At 42.2% G+C, this 14,204-nt stretch overlaps 1 non-coding gene across 1 annotated transcript; it reads left to right on the forward strand.

The window, feature by feature from the left end:
• The first annotated feature begins 4,278 nt into the window (after positions 1–4,278).
• LOC141603227 (small nucleolar RNA R71) lies at positions 4,279–4,385 on the forward strand. Its single transcript, XR_012525118.1, has one exon. It is a non-coding gene; the product is annotated as a small nucleolar RNA R71 (small nucleolar RNA).
• The last annotated feature ends 9,819 nt before the right edge of the window (positions 4,386–14,204 follow it).

Raw genomic sequence — 14,204 nt, forward strand, 5'->3', positions numbered from 1 at the left:
ATAATGTATTCGGCCTCTTTTGAAAGGGGAAGGAGATAGTTGGTCCGGTGGACACTTAAACGACAAATCTTCGAAGGCAAAGTAAAAGATCTAGCCTCACTAGTGAGCCACCCATACTTGGTGTCAAGAGGGTTATGAGAGACCCACTTGTACTTGTTCATCATAGTATCAATATCAATGAGATGACCACCCTTTTTCGCCACATACTTGCTATCCTTGTTGAAGTTCGGATCAAAGTATTTTGCTAAAATAGTGACTAGACCTCCATTCACAATGACGGTAGTGCCTTGCTTCCCACAATCAACATTTAGCCATCTATCCACCAAAAGCCTTAGAGAGTTGAAAGGCTTGGTGAATTACCTTCCAATGTTCAAGGCCGACTCAAGAAGAACAAAATCGAGTTTTGTGAAATGGTTGGTGTCTTTTCTTGCAATGATGGTGTTTCCTACAACCTTGTGCCACACTCTAATGCCCGGATGGTAGACTAATAGAGCGCGACTAGCATGAAAGTTCTCAAATTTCCTTCCGGAAATCGCCTCCCAAAGAGGGTCGGGGTCATATTTGCCAACATTCTTGAAATACCTCGGTGAATCACTAAGACCCAAAGGTTTACCCATTTCCTCAAAGGAGATGCGCCTACTAACATTAGCTAGGCGAAACTCGATGGTTTCCATAGTCTCAACCTTGTTAACTTTTAAAGAACTCAAAAATTCTAAGGTAAGGGAGGGGTATGTCAATTCTTTTTGTTGTAAACAATTTCTCCAACCCCATGGCTTTAAAGAAGGCTCTAGTTTGCTCAAGGACACCCAACTTATCTAAGGCATCTTCACAAATAAATTTGGTGGATAGAAATGATTTTCTAGCAAACTTGGCAAAAGTGTCCCTATGGGATTTGGAAATGAAAATTACCTCCGGATAGTTCGAAAGTTGAGCAATTTCCGGAGTAGTAGATGTTGTTGCTTCCATGGGAGGTTGTTGTTGTTGCACTTCCAAGTTTGGGCTAGCTACCACCATAGCCAATGCTTTCTTTGCTTGAAGACTCTTTTGTCTTGATGAGAGTGCCTTTGCCTTTGTTGCTTTTGTTGCTCCCTTTGTCTTTGCCATTGATGAATAAACCAAGAAAAGAGTGAAAATCTTCAATTTCTAGTATACCCAAATTGATTTAAAGATGAAAGGCTTTGCCTTTATGAATTCAAAAATCGACTCAAAGGTTGAAGATTTTGTGCTTGGTTTTGATTTTTGTTGAAAGACGAGTGATTAATTTGTTGTTTAAAAGGATGTTTTGATTTGATTTTGGTGAATGTTGTTGAGGAATCTTGTTTTTGTGATGGAGAGGATGAGGGTTTTGGAGTTATGGGGTTTGTGGGGTTTGTGGGTAGTGTTTTGAATGAAGGAATGAGGAAATGAATGTGGGATGGGGTTTATAATAAACCCGAAAATTTTGAAATGCAGGGGGAAGACGGGCGGCTTTCCTTCGGGACGCCCGGATTCTGTCTGGATGGGCTTCAGGAATTCTCTCCTAAATACGGGCGGATTGCAGCAAAGACGGACGGATTTGAAAATGCGGGACGGGCGTCTTTCAGAGAAGACGGGCGGATTCCTTTCCAAGGATTTTTCTTGTTTTTTCTCAGCCAAAAGACGGGCGTCTTCTCTTTTAGGACGGGCGTCTTTATGAAGATGGGCGGATTCAACTGAAGGACGCCCGGATTCGTTAACAGTCACAAAAATTCAAAAATTCAGCTCAGAAGGACGGGCGGCTTCTGCCCAATATGCACGGATTGCCTGAAGACGGGCGGATTCTCTTGAAACCGCTCGGATTCTACCCCTTTTACCCAGATTCAGTTCCATTCGTGTACCTTGCATATCCCTTGTCATTTTTTTCATTCTTCAAATTCTCGTGTTCTTCATTGTGGGGGCACTACTAAGGCATGAATAGCCTAGGCAATTGCTATCCCCACACTAAGCTAAAGCACTACACATCAATTGAAATCATTAGTCCCTCCCTCACTTCTCTCAAACATGATAATTATCTTGATCAAGGCATAAAAATCCAAAAATGACAAAAATGCAAATTAGGAATTAAAATGCGAGTAAGGGAGTTAGAAATATTTACAAAGGGTGGTTTACGGAGGACTCCACCAAACTCTCATTCTTGATGAGATGTCAAGGGGGCATGTCCAAGGTGTTGTTGATGTTGCTCAACACCTTGAAAAAGTAATCAAAAGCTTGTTCATTGTCGTGATAAAGTTCTTCAATAGATCTTTGCCCTTGTTGTCGGTCTTGATCGATAGCATTACCAATGTAGGGATTGAAAATCCCTTCAAACTCATCGTCCCAAAGACCATAAACTTCATTAAGTTGATCATTAAAAATCTCTTGATTTGATGGAGACAACTCTCCCATTTTCCTTTCTTGGCCAATGAGGCCATCTTCTTCATTGCTTGACTTTGGTGAGCTTTGCAAGCTCTCTTTGTTACAATTCACTTGCTCTTTGAATGGAGCATCTTCAATTTTCTTCTTCCATTGGAGTTCCGACTTCTTCCTATCATCCTTCCGGCTATAATGATCGATCATAAATCATGGTTCATGTAAACGGGGAGCTCTCATAGTTTTGTCAAGATTAAAAGTTATACTCTCATCTCCCACTTCTAGAGTGAGCTCTCCATGTTTCACATCAATCACCGCACCCGAGGTGTGTAAGAAAGGTCTTCCTAGGATGATTGGAATGTTGGAATCTTCTTCCATGTCAACAATGACAAAGTCCACCGGGATGAAAAACTTCCCAATTCGTACGGGAACATCTTCCCATATCCCTAATGGTGTCTTCGTCGATCTATCGGCCATTTGGAGTGTGATATTGGTGCATTTAAGCTCTCCCATCCCCAACCTTTTACTCACCGAGTACGGCATAACACTCACACTAGCCCCTAGATCACATAAGGCTTTGTTGATCGTGGTGTCGCCAATGGTACACGGTATTGAGAAGCTTCCCGGATCCTTGAGTTTTGGAGGTGAACTCCCTTGAAGTATTGCACTACTCACCTTAGTGAAGGCGATAGTCTCAAGCTTCCGGATCGACTTCTTCTTTGTGAGGATGTCTTTCATGTATTTCGCATAGGCCGGCACGTGATTGATTAATTCCGTGAAAGGAATTGAGACTTCTAAATTCTTCACAATTTCCATAAACTTTCCAAGTTGGTCATCAAATTTGGGCTTGGCTTGACGACTTGGAAAAGGAAGTCTAATCACAATGGGCTCCTTCTCCTTGACTTTGTCTTCATTTTTCTTTGAAATTTCTTCTTTTGATGATTCTCCATCTTTGGAGTTTTGCACAATTTCTTCCTTGTCACTAGCTTCCACAACTTCATCCTCAACTTGCTTCTTCGGTGCTTCATACCTTGTACCACTTCTCAAGTGAATGGCGCTAACCGTTTCATGTCTTGGGGGATTACTTTGAGGTGGTAATTGCCCCTTTTGTCTTTGTGAGCTTGAAGATGCTAGTTGAGTCAATTGGGTTTCCAAGATTTTGGTGTGAGCTAGAATGTTGTTGATGGTGGTTTCCTTTGCTTGACTATCTTTTTGCATTTGAGTGAAAAATTCTTGTTGATTCTTTTGCATTTGGAGGACCGATTTTTGAACATCAAAACCTTGGTCATTTTGTTGATTGCATGGATTTTGATTTTGGTAACCTTGGTTTTGGTTGTAAAAGGGTCTTTGATTTTGGTTTCTCATGGGAGGTGGGGTGTTGTTTTTTGAGGGTTTTGAACATTTTGGATTTTGTATGAGAGATTTGGATGGAATTTGGTGTTTTCATTGTAATAGTTGGAATAAGGGGTACCACTCTTGTATGCTTGGAAAGCATTCACTTGTTCATTTGTTCCCTTACATTCACTTTGGTCATGTCCCAAAGTTCCACAATTCTCACATATCCCACTTGGGATTGATGAAGATGCCGTCATGGCATTAACATGATGCTTTGGTGATTTTGAGGCTTCTTCAAGTCTAGCCATAGCTTTTTCAAACTTCAAATTTATAGTATCAATGTGAGCACTAAGTTGAGCACCCAATTGAGTAACGGAGTCCACTTCATGCTTTCCTCCTCTAGTAGCCTTGCGAGGTCTACTATATTGTGAGTTATGGACCGCCATTTCCTCAATTTTGTTCCAAGTTTGATTGTCATCAACTTCGGTGAACATTCCATTTGATCCCATGTTGAGAATGTTCCTTGAATCTTCATATAGACCGTTCCAAAATTGTTGTACCAAGAACCACTCGCTAAGTCCATGGTGAGGACATGAGCGACAAATTCCTTTGAACCGCTCCCAAGCTTCATACAAAGATTCTTCATCCCTTTGCTTAGAACCCGTAATTTGAGCTCTTAGCATGTTAGTCTTTTCCGGTGGGTAGAATTTTTTGTAGAAAGCTAGAGCCAACTTCTTCCAAGAATCAATTCCGAGAGTGGCCTTATCAAGGCCCTTCAACCATTGTTTCGCGGTGCCAATTAGAAAAAAGGAAATAAGACCCATCGAATTTGGTCTTGAATTACACCGGTTTGAGAAATCGCATCACAATAGTCACAAAAGGTCTCCATATGAGAGTGAGGGTCTTCACTAGGCATTCCCCCCAAATTGGCTCCTTTCGACTAATTGGATAAATGCGGATTTGGCAATGAAATTTCCGGTCAAATGTTGTGGTGTGGGAGTACCATTGGGTAGGTTCTCCTCGGTGGGTACGGAATGTGATGAAAACTTAGGCATTGTGGGTCTATTTTGTGCTGTATTTTGTGTTGGGTTCTCCTCACCTTCTCTTGCAAAAGGGTTGATGAACTCAATAGTTGGTTGAATATCTACAACCTCACTAATACCTCTCAAATTTCTCCTAGCAAGTCTTCTATTGGTTGTCAAAGTTCTTTCAATTTCACGATCAAAAGGTAACAAATCACCTTGTGACCTTCTAGACATGCAAAATATCAAACAACTCGAAAACAATTAGAACAAACCTTGAGGAGTTTTACTTCCTCAAGGCAAAGAAAGACACAACTAATAACAATATAAGAAAATCTAAATCAAGATAACACCGTCCCCGGCAACGGCGCCATTTTTTGTCGGACTAAATCTTTTCAGTAACTTGTCGTTAGGAGCACCTAGACCAAAACACAATTTATAGCTTCACAAACAACTCTACAATTAGTAAAGAGGCAAGTAAAGGTCGGATCCCAAGGGACGGGAATTGAAATGAGATTTCTATTGAGACTAGTGGTGTCTTAGGGGTGTCACAATTTGGGTTGATGTAAAAGGTCACTAAACTAAATAGCAATGAAAGTAAATAAACAAGATGAATTGAATAGGTTGTAAACAATTGATAAAAAGCACTAAGGTATCATGGGGTCATAGGGGATTCATGGGAATTGATCATACAAACATGTTCTAAAATTATAAGCAAGCAATTATTGTTGTGATGGATTGAGTTGGGTTATATCTTACAATCCTAGGAAAGTTTGGGTCCCGGAGCCGAATCGATTAGATTGTACAACACCTACAAGTCGACTTAGTCTTCCCTACTCAACAACATGCATGGTCTAATGAGACTCGAGTTGGTTTATATCTTACAAGTCTCATTGAAAAGGTAGGTGATGGGTAAAAAATGCAAGTATTCATATGCTTGCATTTCATCAAACATAACATGTGCATGAGTTGAGATCAAAACAAGCAAGGAAATAAACCATAAAAGCATATTAATTTAAGCATGAATCATTCCCCATGTTGGTTTTCCCTAATTACCCATTAACCCTAGCTATGGAACTACTCACTCATTATCATGTTGAACATGCTAGCAAGGTTGTCAATCATACCAACAAAGTGAAACATGATGAACAAATGAAAGTAATTAGCAATAATTAAAAAGGGATTAAGAGAATTATACCTACTAATGATTCCAATAATAAAGCAAAGAATAAAAGAAGTACTTGGTGCTTAATTGAGAGGTTGTCAATCTCCCAATAATAACCCAAATAATCTTCAATTACCCAAAATAAAGGATGAACAAAAGAGAGATTAAGGAAATAAAACTTGTATTAAAACTTGATTAATTGTTGATTACAAAACTAAAGAAAGATTTGATTGATATTAACTACTCTAAGAATTTATAAGAAGAACATGCTCTTCCAATTAGACTAATGGGGTATTTATAGTGGAAATTAAGTGGATGCATTAGGGTTAACTAAGGGCTTAAATGACGATTAAGTCCCTACTTAAGGAAACGCCGGTATTTTCTGAAGGATGGGCATCTTTCTTGAAGCTTGAAGAAACGAATTTGCGCTGTCTTGGAATCCGTGCGTCTTAGGCTCGGGACGGCCGGATTCGTGAGTCTCTGCCCGGGCGTCTTTGGGAGAAGACGGGCGTCTTCTGGTAGCTGCTGCCTGGGCGTCTTGTATGGAAGCCGCACAGATTGTGGTGCCGGGGACGGGCGTCTTCAGGACAATCCGCACGGGTTGCTGCTCAGACTTGTTTCTTCTTCTTTTCTTCCCTTTTCTTCATAAAATCCTTGGGGATTTCCTTGGGGATGCAAGGATCTTTCCTCATCATTACCCATCTACTATAACATGTACAAAGGCCTTCTAATCTTATCTCTCCTTGATGCTTGATCATTGAATTCAATCAATTTAGTCTCATTTTGCCATGAAAATGCAAGGTTTGCATTTCTTTCCTACCAAGGACACAAAACCTCAAAGAATATGCAAAACAAAGAACTAAAGACAATAAATGACCCAAATATGCACTAAAAAGCATGGGAACAAGGCTAATTCGGGGACTAAATATGCGCTAATTATGGTCACGTCACAATTACAGAAGACAAAGGCTGATCTTTCAGTCTGGCAATTGGTAGCAAGTTCTTTCCCACATCGCCAAGCTTTAATGCAAGCCTTGGCGAAACTAAATGTAGCACATAACTCCACACCCGAAGATTTAGTCAACTTGGTCTTCCAAGAATCACCGAAGCTAAGTAATCCTATTACTTTCTCAGACGAAGATTTGCCACCTTTTGGCGCTAGTCACAACTTGGCTCTTTACATCACTGTCATTTGTCTAAAGAAGAACGTGCCAATGACCTTGGTAGATGATGGCTCCGCGGTCAACGTCATACCCCTCAAAACGGCATACAAATTAGGCATGAAAGAGTCGGATTGGACCCCTACCAATCAAGGTGTTCGCGCATATGATGGTACACGACGAAAGGTAGTAGGACTCGTTAACCTAACCATAGCCACAGGGCCGATTGAGCGAAAGGTTAACTTCCAAATAGTGGACATTGAAGCTTCCTTCAACATACTTCTAGGAAGATCTTGGATTCACGCTTCCAAAGCAGTCACATCCACCCTTCATCAAAAAATCAAGATCCCACTAAATGGCAAAGTGGTGACGATCACTTCGTCACCCATCAAGGCAATAATCGAAAAGAAGTCGAACAATCAAGTTCTTGTGGATCCAGTATACGAACATGGGGGCTTCCAAAGCATAAATGTCATAGAAAGTGAATTGGCACCCTTATACTACGATCCCTACTCCAACTTGGTGGTCAACCACATACTCAAAGCCCAGAGATATTTCCCTGGAATGCCTTTAAATCCTATCCGAATAAACACCTTCGCACCATACAAGGAAGGCAACTCAAAAAGGATACCACTTGGACTAGGGTACAAACCCACTAAAGAGGAAGTTCTCGAGATGCTTGCTCAAGTTCAAAACCGTAAGTACGTGGGCGTCCAAATGCGACCCTATCTCCCTACCCTAAATAGGTACTTCTTTAAGGAAGGAAGTCTAGAACTCTTTCACGGATTTCCCGAGCCTTGGCACTATCTCGAGAGGAAGCTAGCCGGAATCGAGATCTTTCACGATTGCTACTTCATCCCTCCAGAAACGGTTCCTACCGTCAAAGCCCGTCAAGCACCTTGCTTAGACGAACAAGATGTTAATCTATTGTTTGGAGAGGATCGATTTGTTAGAGCCGCGCAGGATGAGATCATTACCATGATACTTCAAGACGATCACTTCAACCCTACCGCGTTAATCACAGAAACAAACGCGAATCAACAGAAAGGATGGAGAAAATCAATCAAGTGGACCAACGATCAAGGAAGACTCTTCAAGCTCACCACTGGAGAAGGAGAGATGTTCAAAGGAGAACCAGAAGATGATGAATTCGAGTAAGAGTCGGAGTCGGAGTCAGAGTCAGAGTCTAGAGAAGTCACTAGGGAGTCTCCTCCTGTTGTCATCCCCATTCCCTTTGTTTCTCCTAGCTTAGCCTCGAGTAGTAACAGTAGTTCGGGAAATGTCCCAACCACTGTCCCTTTACCGCCACTGACCACAGATCAAATGGCTTCTTTGTTTCAACTTTTCTCAAACTTTAATATGAATAAATCAGGTTCCGCTTACTCTTTGTGTTATCTTGAGTGCAATTCTGTTTACGATGATACTGAGGATGACCATGACCCAGACTCAATCGAAATACCTCCCTACGTAGCCAAAGAAATACTACAGGAAGGGGAAGGGGGACCAGTAATAGAGGACACCGAACCCATCAATGTAGGAACCGAACTAGAACCCCAAGAACTTAGAATAGGAACTACCTTGAGCTCTACCGAAAGGGCCGATTTCATAGACCTCCTAAACGAGTTCAAAGACGTCTTCGCTTGGTCCTACAAAGACATGCTAGGGATCGACAGGGATATCACCGAACATAGAATTCCGATTAAGCCAGGTTTCAAGCCTGTGAAACAGAAGCTTCGTCGAATGAGAACGAAATGGGCTCTCAAGATTAAGGAAGAAGTTGATAAGCAATTCAAAGCCGGGTTCATCAAAGTTTCCGAGTATTCTGACTGGGTAGCCAACATAGTACCTGTACCCAAAAAGGATGGGAGAATCCGTGTTTGTGTTGATTTTAGGGACCTAAACAAAGCAAGTCTTAAAGATGACTTCCCTCTACCACATATTGACATATTAGTGGACAATACTGCAGACCACGCATTACTATCCTTCATGGATGGGTATGCGGGTTATAACCAAATCAAGATGGCCATAGAAGACATGCATAAGACCGCCTTTGTCACTCAATGGGGAACCTATTGCTATACGGTAATGCCGTTTGGGTTAATCAACACCGGAGCTACATATCAACGCACCGCAACTACACTCTTACATGACATGATGCACAAAGAAGTTGAGGTATACGTAGACAACATGATTGTCAAATCCAAGGATAGAGAAGGGCATATTGCGAACCTTCGCAAATTTTTCGCAAGGCTACGAAAGTACAATATGAGGCTCAATCCTCAGAAGTGCACATTCGGAGTAACATCTGGCAAACTCATGGGATACGTTGTTAGCCAACGAGGTATAGAAATAGACCCTTCCAAGATCAAGGCTCTAATCGAAATGCCACAACCTCAAACTGAAAAAGAAGTCAGAGGATTCCTGGGAAAAGTGAAATATATAAGTCGATTCATATCGAAACTCACCATGATTTGCGAGCCTATCTTCAAGAAACTCAAGAAAACGGATCACACCATGTGGGATGATGATTGTCAAAAGGCATTTGATCGAATCAAAAAGATATTGGCTAAACCACCAGTGCTCATGCCACCTCAACGAGATCAACCTCTTGGTTTATATCTCACAGTAACCGAAACAGCCATGGGTGCCATGCTAGCTCAAACTATAGGAAGCGAAGAAAGGGCTATCTACTATCTTAGTAAGAAGTTCTTGGAGTACGAGTGCAAATACTCACAACCTGAAAAGACATGCCTCGCTCTTGTGTGGGCAACGAAGAAGCTACGTCATTACATGCTTAGCTACTCCGTCAAAATATACTCCAAAATAGATCCAGTCAAATACCTCTTCGAAAAACCCGTCCTCAACGGACGTCTAGCAAGATGGACTTTGATGCTCTCAGAGTTTGACCTCAAATACGTGCCCCTGAAAGTAATAAAAGGACGCGCCGTCGCCGAATTCTTTGCAGAGAATCCCATCAATGATGCACAAACAATAGACACTTGGTCATTTCCAGACGAGGATATACTCCAAACTGATGTAGACTCCTGGGACCTTTACTTTGATGGAGCGTCAAACTTAAGGGGATTTGGAATAGGAGTGTTGCTCATTTCTCCTGAAGGCGAGCATACACCAATCTCTGTCAAACTCGACTTTGAGGTGAGAAATAACGCTGCAGAATACGAAGCTTGTCTCATTGGACTACAAGCGGCGGTGAGTTTAGGCATTAAAAACCTCCAAGTACATGGGGATTCATCCCTGATCATCAACTAAGTTACGGGATCTTGGAAAATCTGAAGCGAGAGCCTAGCACCTTATCAAGCCAGAATAGACGAAGTTGCTCAATTCTTTGATCACGTGACATATCTACACCTACCTCGGGAAGAGAATCAATTTGCGGATGCTCTTGCAAAACTCGCATCTTTGATTAATATGCCAGGCGACATGGTAGAAATGCCTTTATGTATCGAACGACGGTCAGAGCCAGCTTATGTCCACCAAATCACCGATGAAGAGGAAATAGCACAGGAACCCTGGTTCCAAGCAATCCTAAATTTCAAGCTCAACGGTACCTATCCACCGGATATGGACAAGAGGGGACAACGTGCTATACGCCTACTAGCTTCCCAATACGTTCTCATGCAAGTAGAGTTGTACAAAAGAACACCTCTTGGTGTAATCCTACGTTGCCTTGATCATTCACAGGCACGGAAAGTGATGGAAGAAGTTCACAATGGAGAATGCGGTCCTCACATGAGTGGGCCCATGATGGCAAAGAAAATCACACGTTTGGGGTATTATTGGACCACAATGGAATCCGATTGCATCAAATACGTAAGACATTGCCACAATTGCCAAATCTTCGGGAATGTACAACATGTCCCTCCTTCATTGCTCTATACAATGACATCTCCTTGGCCATTTTCTGCCTGGGGAATCGACATAATCGGGAAGATAACTCCAGCCGGAATAGGAGGTCACTGTTACATCCTAGTGGCAATTGACTATTTCACCAAATGGGTAGAAGCGGCTTCCTACACTAGTCTCACAGCTAAAAACGTGGCAAAGTTCATACAAAACAACATCATCTGTCGATACGGTTGCCCACATGAGATCATTAGTGATAACGGATCATACTTCCAAGCTGAGACTGAGCAATTTCTAGCCAAGTACAAAATCAGACATCACCACTCTTCGCCATATAGACCACAGACTAATGGCGCGGTAGAGGCAGCAAACAAGAACGTTGTCACAATTCTCAAGAAAATGATTGACAACTATCGAGATTGGCCAAGCAAGATACCCTTTCTTTGTGGGGATATCGCACATCTGTTAGGACGCCCACTGGGGCCACTCCTTTCTATTTGACTTATGGCATGGAAGCTGTACAACCAGTCGAGTTAGAGATACCATCCTTGCGCATCTTACTCGAAAGTCAAATCCCAGAAGCCGACTGAAAGAGGGATAGATATGAAGAACTCATCCTCCTGGATGAGCGTAGGCTACGCGCCTTGCACAATGTCTAAACATATCAAGCACGTATCAAACACGCTTTCAACAAAAGGGTTAGGCCCAAGAACATCAAAGAAGGAGACTTAGTACTCAAATCGGTTAGAGCTCTTTTACCTGTCGATCCACGGGGAAAATTCAAACCTAATTGGGTCGGGCCATTCCTAGTCAAGTCCATACTCCCAGGGGGTGCGGTTAGGATCACAGACCTAGATGGGAATGAGTTTTCCAACCCGACAAACATTGACCAATTAAAACGGTACTATGCCTAGAATAGGAACAAAAACGCGCCTCGCGTAACCTCACGTGTCGCTCTTGTGACACTAAATAAACGGCTCCTGGCCAAGCTGAAATAAGCTAATGTCACTCTGCTCTTGCATTTTGACAAATTTGTCATCCTCATATCATCAAATAAACTAAACTGCACCTTCAGAGTAAGCAAAAGCTCATGCTTATTTTCTAGGTTCATTACAAGCTCTTGCTTAGAACAATTATTCTTACATTTACTCGAACTACGTGCAAGGGTTTGATTTCATTTTTTAATGAATACATAGGCAATCCTTCACAGGATACAACCCATTATTTTAAAATGTAAATAGAAGGACATTTGCATTGCATTTGGAATTCGACAAGAATAATAAATAGAAAATCACAACGGTTTCATAACCATTTAACCTTTTTTATTTCATTCTTTTTCTAATAATAATACGCTACATAATAAATAAAATAGGCTAGGATTCTAAAAACCCCACCTTTTTATTACAACAACAACAATAATAATAATAATAATAATAATAATAAAGACTTGGGCTATTCCTCCATCTTCCCTTTGCCCTTGTCGTTCTTGCCATATTTCTTGTCACGACCTCGAGCCGGACGCTCTTGCGCCACTTCAGACCTAATCACCAATGGTCTTTCTCGAGGCCTAGCCTTACCATTCTTGCCAATCACCATCTCCACGGCAGGAGAAGTCTTCGGTTTCTTTGAAGAATGAACAACTCGAAACCCAGCTTCTTCCTCTCCCTCGGTCAGATGCTTCTCTTTCTCCTTTTCCACCTCGCGCACCTTGTAGTCAACAGGCTCGCGCTTCCTCAATCTCTCGCGCTCTTCCGGAGTAGTAGCTTTACTCCATCGCATATAAGAATCCGACACCCATAAGGCATTAGCAGAAGAGTTGAAGAACCACATGTTTCTTTGGGCCCATTTAATGGCCCACTCCCTTCGACTTTCAGTAGTAAGCGCCACAGCGGTCTGCGGGACAGTATCAAGCTTCGGGATCGTCTGTTTTAGTCCAACCTGTCTCATCAGCCTTTCCGGGAAGATGCACACCATGAATTCCAAGCCAGGAATGCGCACAGATCGGGTAGAATCCAAAGAAGACACTTCAGTGACAGATTTGAGGTGCCACCATGGTACAATCCACCTAATCAAGGGGCCATCATCACTCTTCAGTTTATTCTTCCAGTAGTCGCAGACTCGAGTGAAGTCCACCATGTACAACCTGGTCCTCATTGCAATCAAACAAGCATGATAAGAAGGAACATGAACTGGGGGCTCGATCAATCGAAGCCGTTCCATAAGCCACACCTACCAAAAGCGGGTATAGACCGAAAAAAAACGAAAAAAGAAAAAAGAAAAACAAAAAAAGAAGAAGAAGAAATTGTTCTTTTACCTGCAAGATAACGGGACTTCCCAAATACGGTAGGTCACGATTGGCTTTCCTATTATCCAAACCCAACAAGATCTCTCCTAAGCATAAACAAGCTGGGCTCCTGCGCAGCTCCATTTGCTCAACAAGGCCCAAAAGACGAGGATCACTTCCCAAGTCTTCATTAACATGCCCTTGGAGGTATTACACATGTAACAAGCAAAATCCAAATGCCCTTCGCCTAGCAACATAAGAAACGGTGGGGTCGGCCCTGTTAATAAATCGGTCAATGAAGTCCAACATTCGCACTGCTTTCGAGGTCACTAAGCGGTCCACCTCAAGCCTAGTCAATCCAAGCAAGTCTCTAAATTTGCTCTTATACCCTTGCGAAGTAGAAGGAATGGCGGCCAAGTGTTCCGGGTCCCACCCACCGATCGCAGCAATTTCTTCAGGAAATGGGCAAATGTCGCCTCCAGGAAAAGCAAAAACATGATAATTCGGGTCCCAGTAATCAAGACAAGCAACCAAGAACGGTTTGACAACCTTGATGAGCTTCAAACTCAACAATGATCCAAGATTATAGGCGCCCATGTCGTGTTTCTCCATGTTGGAAAACTCATTAGTCCACTCTTTTAAGCGAATCTCCAACGTATTCATGATGAGTGCTTGTTTTGAGAATTTTATGTAATAAGACGAAGAAGAGACGGAAGAATTGTGTGAATAAAAGCTCTATCGACGTCTCTATTTATACTAATTTCTGTTTCCTAAAATCTGCCAGAGCAGACACACCTGGGAACAGGCGCAGCACCTGCTGCGCCTCTTCAAAGGGACGCAGCTCATACTGCGCCTCTTCCTCACCAAGGTTTCTGTGATTTTCCGCGTTGGATCTTTCCTAATTTCGTGACAAATAATTTTCTATTCCTACGGGTTGTTGTTTTGGTAAATACGTGGAAATTACCATATTTCGTGTTTCCTAATTCCGCGGGCACGCATCTCGAGGC

Source organism: Silene latifolia, chromosome 9 (genome assembly GCF_048544455.1).
Source record: "Silene latifolia isolate original U9 population chromosome 9, ASM4854445v1, whole genome shotgun sequence".
Lineage (NCBI taxonomy): Eukaryota > Viridiplantae > Streptophyta > Magnoliopsida > Caryophyllales > Caryophyllaceae > Silene > Silene latifolia.